This window comes from Macrobrachium nipponense, chromosome 20, assembly GCF_015104395.2.
Source record: "Macrobrachium nipponense isolate FS-2020 chromosome 20, ASM1510439v2, whole genome shotgun sequence".
Classification (NCBI taxonomy): Eukaryota; Metazoa; Arthropoda; class Malacostraca; order Decapoda; family Palaemonidae; genus Macrobrachium; species Macrobrachium nipponense.
The window spans coordinates 18,056,304-18,064,758 of NC_061089.1; the positions used below are offsets into that span (position 1 = coordinate 18,056,304).

At 32.9% G+C, this 8,455-nt stretch overlaps 1 protein-coding gene across 1 annotated transcript in view; it reads right to left on the reverse strand.

Annotated features, from left to right (window-relative positions):
- Window positions 1–7,584: 7,584 nt before the first annotated feature.
- The window catches only part of LOC135222665 (solute carrier organic anion transporter family member 74D-like), a 40,739-nt gene continuing 39,868 nt past the window's right edge, over window positions 7,585–8,455 (reverse strand). Inside the window, 1 exon segment of the mRNA XM_064260813.1 lies at window positions 7,585–8,455. This exon segment is cut by the window's right edge and continues 269 nt beyond it. The gene's annotated coding sequence lies outside the window, so the exon portion shown is untranslated.

Genomic DNA, 8,455 nt, shown 5'->3' on the forward strand with positions numbered 1-8,455 from the left:
TTATTATTATTATTATTATTATTATTATTATTATTATTATTAAACATAGCATTCTAATTCACATAAAATCAGAGAAAACATTTTTGCCATTTTCTTTAGTACACTTCCTGACAGGAGCCCTTTGTTTCAAACTCGGAGTCAGTCAGTACAGTGTACTTGCTACAAAAGTACACATGTAACGTATTTAATTGTAAAAATCTTTGCTGTAGCTTCTCTTGTGCATATTAACTTTTTTACTTTCCTGTGCCATTTTAGTTATATGGAAAATATAAGTAAAGACAATGAATTGTCTGTAGGTGCGGATCAAGATACGGAACCTGTTAGAGAATTCAGTTAGACGATGATACACCGAGTCATTCTCTTCCTCGATATTTGAACACTGATGAATTCTGATGCTGCTTAATTCAAGGAAAGCGAGAAGAACCTTCATTCCATTTTAAAATAGGGCGAAGTTAATGAAATGATGTTCAACATATCCCTTCTTTGATACATTATCGTCAGAAGGGTATGGAAAATAGGCCCATTGTAAACTAATGTAAGCGGGAGAGCCGTCAAAGAGATAATTGTTCGTCGATTTAACGCCAATCAGGTAATCCTCCTTTGATGGAGCTAAGCCTATCACAGGGGCTACGGGTTAGGCGGGGTGGGGGGGATGGGGGGAGAGAAACTGTGTTTTTAAAAAGACTTAAATATGGGAATGGAATACTGCGTATTCTGAAGGGAGAAAATGGTTAAAAATTCATTTAAAAAAAAAAGGAAGACAAACCCAGCACCAAAAGATTAACTTGACTTTATATATCATGTTCATTATAGCTTATGTCTAGGCTACTTATTCTTGCATGTATACAGATATATTATAATATATATATATATATATATATATATATATATATATATATATATATATATATATATATATATATATATATATATATATATATACATATATATTTATATATATATATATATATATATATATATATATATATATATATAACTTTGTGCATTTTATATATATATATATATATATATATATATATATATATATATATATATATATATATGCGAGTGTGTGTATGTATATGATTCGGTGAAATATATTAGGACCCTTTCTATCATCCTCCAAGAAGAATTGTTTTTAGATTGAATCTGTGAATAGCCATGCGTGACTATTGTATTACAATTGCAATTGAGCTGTATGACTTCACGGCCTTGTGTGAGTAATTTCCCCCTTGGAGATTGTTGTCACGCAAGTTTGGTATTCATAGCCCAGCCAGGTCAGTCCGCCCGAAGGGTGGAATTCCGCAGTAAAAGCACATTTTGTACGCGCTTCATAGTTAGAAGGCATAAATCTGTGCAGGATTTAGTATAACGAAAGCTCGTTTTATTAGGGTTTTTTCGTAACTTGGAGAGAAAACTGGCGGAAGATCGACCATATATTATGCAGCTTGTGACACGAAATGCCTTGTATTTTATAATTTTATATTGGAATACCCTTTTTTTCGTGATTTTTGAAACGCGTTACTTCAAGATTTGAAAATAAATGTTATCTCGTAAGGCATTTATTTATTTATTTATTTGTTTATTTATTTATTTATTTATTTACTTATTTATTTATTTATTGTATGGCAAATACTTTTATAAAGTATGCAAAATTGTCCTACTTTACCAGATTCATATTCACATGGAATAGACACAAATGCCGAGTTTAACATGCAGACGTCATTCAAATGGGATATATACTGATTTCCTGCAGAGTTTGAGAAGTTGAGGATAGTGATCGATAATTTCTAACACATCCTAGATTGACTTGTTTTTCATCTCGGGACACGAAATCAGTTACTTAAATAGATTTTAGTAATTAATAAGAATTACGGCACCTTTCAGTTCTAATTATTTATTATTATTATTATTATTATTATTATTATTATTATTATTATTATTATTATTATTATTATTATTATTATTATTATAGTGTTACTTTCTTATTTTAGGAAAAGTCCCATTATCGATTCCCAAGAATTATGACATAAAATTTTTTTTTTGGCGCAATCGAGAGTTCTGTATAGCGTATACTGGCTAACCTCAACCTTGAATAAAATAAAATCTACTGAGGCTAGAGGGCTGTAATTTGGTATGTTTGATAATCAGGGGGTGGATGGTCAACATAACAGTTTGCAGCCCTCTAGCCTCAGTAGTTTTTAAGATCTGAGGGCGGACAGAAAAAGTTCGGACGGACAATCACATAGCCAGTTCAGTAGTTTACCTTTACAGAAGACTAAAAACCCAGCGGTTTTTAATGTCAAAGAAGACCGAAACTAACGCTTGGGCTTTGAAATATCATTCCTAGAATGGAAAAGAAGATCAACTCTAATCCTTTGCTACAGTCCTTTTGTGGTAAAAATAAAACGATTAAAAAATAGATGTTAGTTCTCACTGTAAATTTCACACGATCATGTTTTTTTTACTCAGCAATCATTTGATTCCAGTAGCAATACGGTGTGATAATATGTGTGACACATTAATGCTAGTTATAGCTTCTTAATTATGCATAAAACCTGTATCAGATTAGTGAGTGAATAGTGCCTGCAGTTTTTGTTGATTTTCCCCACGAGGACTTTCACTTAATCACGATACCGTATATTCCCTGTGTAATTAAGGGTCACTTTAGGACTTCCTTGCTATTAAAACGACATGTATATCGTACAGATAATTACATACACGAGATTACACATCTCTTGGTAATTAAGCTGAAAAATGAAGAATTAATTTTCGGCTGCTTACTGTACCTTTCGCATGGTGAACTGATAAATATTTTACATGATAAGGAAATTAGCTCAGATAGAATACACAAAACTGAGAGTATTATTTGAATAATTTTGAGAAATTGACGCACTTTCTATCTTCTTCGGGTCCATTTTCCAAACATTCCTCGTACTTATGAATTCTTTAAAAGATGGGCACTGGAGGCACACGATCTTAATTTGGAGTATTAGGGGTACCAGAAGGCGCTGTCATCGAAGTGTTTATATGTCCTTGAAAGCTAAGTGTCAGTTTCAGATTAAAAGAAAATAAATGATTTGAAATGGCTTGAATTCCAATTTGGAATTGATTCCTTTCAGATTGGATCAAGACAGACGGAATAGAGAGAAAGGGGAATATAGCCCACAGGTTAAGAGCAGATTTCCTTCGTCTAAAGGCTACAGGTTCTTCAACTCCTTCCGAATAAGGAAAACCCGTTCTTCTTTACGATTATCATGTCCCTGAAAAATAGTTTATACAGAGAAAATGGAGTCTCGTTACAAAGAGATAGGTGTGTGTGTGTGTGTGTGTGTGCGGTTCCAGTGGTTACCATCCCCCCCCCCCTTAACTCCGATCTGTGGAGTTCAGTTCAGAGAACGATGCGGGGGGTGGGGGGAGTGATGTATGTCCATAACCCGAGAAAATCCAGTGTCCGTTACTTAACCCATGGCGATGGAGATAGCAAGCTCATCACAGAATTTTGCTGAGAACCAGTAAGGGGTCACACTAGAAATTCATATTGGATAATGTGTATACATACATACATACATACACACGCACACCCACGCAGACAATATATATATATATATATATATATATATATATATATATATATATATCTGTGTGGGTGTGTGTATGTATGTAGGTGCATATATGTATGCATATGTGTATATCTGACAAATATATGTACTCGTGTTTATATATGTATATATATATATATTACATATATATACATATATATATGTATATATATATATATATATATATATATATATATATATATATAATACATATAATATATATATATAAATATATATACATATATATATACGTATAATGTATGTGTACAAGATAGAGAGAGAGAGAGAGAGCATAAAGACGAATCAAAAGAGAAGTAAGTAAGATATAAGTCAAAATAACGAATGTCATAATTACAGAAGCACCAGAGAGGAGAGAAGGAATGAGTGAGAAGGGTGAAAAGAGCATAGAATGAACTTAAGTCGAGAGTCAACGTCTGGTGTTATCCATTTATTCAGTAAGGGACAAAAAGAGTTGAAAACATTGGTACGATAACAGAAGAATGGCGGAGGAGTCCAAAATGTCACTCAACGGCGAAAAAGAAGAAAAATACAGTATAGAAAATATAAATGGTAAAATTGCTAGTCTGATGGGGAATTCTGAAACGATAAAGCTGAAAACAATCAAATTTGTAAGCATGGGTAGTAATAGATGGTGAAATTAAGAAGCCTTCGAAAGCGCCTGACGGGGACAGCAAGGGGAGAAGGAAGCTTGACCTTTGACCTAATGAATGGTGCAGGGGAGAGACTATCGACTAGCCAGGCGAAATACATAGTTGATTATTTAAAAACGCTCACAATGCCCAGAAACCTCAGGAGTAATAGCTTTTAGACAGAAAAAAAAGAGACCAGAGAACCTAATTAGTTCTTTTTAATTCATGTGGCCCTTTGGAGAAAATTCTTGGTCCTTATGAGCAAGAATAAAATCCCTTTTAATTCACATGAAAAGAAAAGGGGGATTTCGTATGTAGTCCACATATAATGATTTAACTCTTGGGGTAAATACATTGCATATATAAATAGCAAATCATCTACTGCAACGAAAAACAGTCTTGTAAACAGTTTACAGAAATCAAGGGAATAAAAAGAGACTGTCTACCGTTAAATCAAATTAGAAATGGGAATGTGCAGGTGTTTCCGCTCGCTTTCAGGAATGTTCCAAGCATTTGCGCTTGGGGGAAGGTGGCAGTAAAGGTATTTATCTTTATATATACTTTTCAAATAAATGTACACACGTACATATACAAATGTATGTATATATGTATATATATATATATATATTATATATATATATATATATATATATATATATATATATATATATATATATATATATATATATATATATATAAAAGGAGCCCATGAAAACAAAAATATAGAAAGAAAGTACCATACTATTTCAGAAAAAGCTCTCTCTCTCTCTCTCTCTCTCCCTGAAAAGAGAGACAGCGGTCTCTGAAATAGTATAGTACTTTCGTTCTATATTTGGTGTTGTTTATGGGCTCTTTTTATTAGATGGAACTCTGTCGTAACAGAATATTTTTTACCAGTCATATATATATATATATATATATATATATATATATATATATATATATATATATATATCTGTATATACATAGGGATATATGTGTATAAATATAAATGTATATATTTATATGTGTAGTATATATAAACAATTATATATGAATATATGTGAGCTTGTGTGAGTGTGTCTGTGTGTGTGTACTACGTATTGACGCCAGGATGGTTTAACCTTCTTACTTCTTATTTTAACATTTGCTTTTAGGATGAGGTTGCAGCTCCATGACATTTTTAAAAGGCAGTCTGGTACATAATTCTCTTTTTATATCACCGGAGGCTCAAATTAGCTTCATGGACTGCGCCAAAATTCAGTCAGCATTGGTTGGGAATTTACAGTTGGCATATTTGCCTTACTCGCACAATGGCACACCACTGAAACTAGAAGTAACTTGTTACTATATTTAGATTTTATACATGAGTTGTATATAATTCTTCAACTCTCAGATGTTACATAAAAACAAATTGCTTTAATACTTTCCATATTACCGTAGCGTCGTTATCAAATCCGATTTCCTCTGGTTTTAGTTCATTTTCTATCTATTATTTTTTTTAGTCTTGTTAAATCGCGTTAATCTTTGGCTTTAGTTAATTTGGTCGTATTGTATTTTCACAGGTTGGTTTTTTTTCCTTCTCCTTTTTTTTTAATTCTTTACCAGCGATGATTCTTAAAGATAAAATGAGATTGTCCATTGTATCGATGACGCAAACTTGTGCGTATTCATAATCAGATAAAAATATAATCAAAGTTCAATAATTATTAAAAACAATCATTTAGCATCACATCTCCTGCTAAATTTTAAAAATAATATTTAACGAAAACGTCACCCGGCTATCATTTTTCTATTCCGAAAAGTAAAAGAAAAAAAAAACGGCAAATCCCCGAGGAGTGTTGCCAGCCAATGTAATAAATAAAAATACTTGAAGGAGATGCTGGGAAGCCTCTGTTGGGAATCAGCATTCAGTTCCCCACCTCCTTGAACGCGTGATGGACGCACGTTGCGAAGTTACCGAAGATCCAAAAGTTGTGGGGAGAAATATCTCGGGACAAGAAATATGGAAATGGGTCAGCGGGACATTCTCTCTCTCTCTCTCTCTCTCTCTCTCTCTCTCTCTCTCTCTCTCTCTCTCTCTCGGGGATTTCTGAAATGCCGGCTTGATTCGGTTATCTTTTTCCTCACGTAAGAATCTTAGATTTTTTTTTTTATTATTTACCAAATACAAAATGTTTTCCTTCCAGCAGGTCAGGAAATATATCGTATATTTTCAGCGAGTATATCGCATATCTGCAAGGAATTGATTAGCGTCACACTTGAGCGAATATGGTTATTTGTAATGACGATAACAAGACGCCAAGAAACGGAAGTAAATATATGATTACTTAACCCGAGAGTGCATAGCTGAAAGACTTAACAAATATTACCGAAACTTCAATAGTAAACCTTCAGGAAGAAATAACATTCATGCATTGTCCGATATATTATTTTTTATTAGTATGGAGTAAGTACTGGCCATACAGTAGAAAAAGAAGACACTTATAATATTTAAAAAAAGAAAAAATTAGAATTACAAAAATTATGGTTATAAATGTCTAATTTTGGCTATGGTACAGACGATCATTGCTTTGTTTAGTTGAGCAATGAGTATTTCCTATATGGATATAAATGTCTGTGTAAAATGTACAAAAATAGTGAACAAGACTTTACACTTGATCTGAATATAAAATGATACTTATGAAATGAAAAAATTAACCTTTAAAACCATGAAAAGAAATTGCATTTTCCTACATATATCGAGTCTTCCTATATAAATGGCATGAAGAGCGTTGATGCATTTATTTATAGATATATCTACAAACACATTACGAAAACTATGTATGTACATTGAACATTTGTGAATATATATAGTGGTGTATGGGGTTATGTGTGGATATTCATATACATGAACATTTGTGAATATATAGTGTGTATGGGGTTATGTGTGGATAGTCATATATATACAAATAAACATTTGTAATCTTATATGTACAAGAAAGTGTCATTGCATCTTCTCTGATTTATGCATCTGATGCCGTACTATGCTGGAAACTCCGTGTTGCAAGCAGGATGTGAATATTTCATTTGAGTTGCAATTATCGGAATCCTGGCGCTGGCCTGACAGGATATATTAAGACGCAGCGCTTCGGGACATGAATACCTACCTACCTGCATTGTGTTCCGTGAGCCTGAATATGCTGACCTTGCGTTGCATATTTAACCCAGAACATCATGTTATATATATATATATACTATATATATATATTATATATATATATATATGTGTGTGTGTGTGTGTGTGTGTGTGTGTGTGTGTGTGTGTATATATATATATATATATATATATATATATATATATATATATCTAGAAAGGAAAACCGAAAAAAAACATTTGGAAATTTTCTTTTCTCAGGCAAAAATTTTTTTTAAATGGAAAATAAACGTCTCCCCAATTCCGTAATGGTAATAGGCTAATAGTACCCATTTCAAAGGTTCGTTCTCGGTTCCTGTGTTCATAAAGTTCGTCTCCATTCTAATTTAAATGGGGTTCTTGATACAGTTCGATTGTTTCTACGTTTCGAAGACGACATTTAGTGCGCGCGGTAATTAATATTTGATTAGGCAAAGTAGAGCTTAGATAATCTTGAGTTTTCTCTCTTTACATTAAGTTTACTCTCTTCATGAAGGGTTTGTAATGGGGCCTTCGCAAACCGATTTTTACCGACAGGTTTCTTAAAGTTCTTATATTATCCAGTTTTTCCTTGGTGCTGTCAGAACCAAAATACCCACTGTAAATATTATTTATTTTACATAGAATACAACCAGTGTAGGACGGCCGAGAAATCCTAATACGATTTCCATCAGCTCTATTAGGTATTAATTTTCTCCTGTTATGTATAATTATATACTATTAACATTTGAAGACTCAGTATGAGGCTCACAACGCAGACGTATACGTTTGTTAATAGGTAATTAATTCACTTCACCTGTTTGCCTAGCAACTGTCTTTACGGAGGAAATTGCCATCTATGGTGAGGAGGTCCGCTGCTGGAGAATTATATTCATTTTTGTCTCTATTTGAATCACTGCATTTATGATATTTCGTGCCGTAACCTGCTCGTATTTCCTTAAGCATTGTCTTTCACAAAATACTATGTTCTCCATATCGCACTATAATTTTGATACGAACGTTTGCATCTCACAAGAGTCCACAAGCAGGAAACGACAAAGTGTTTTAAT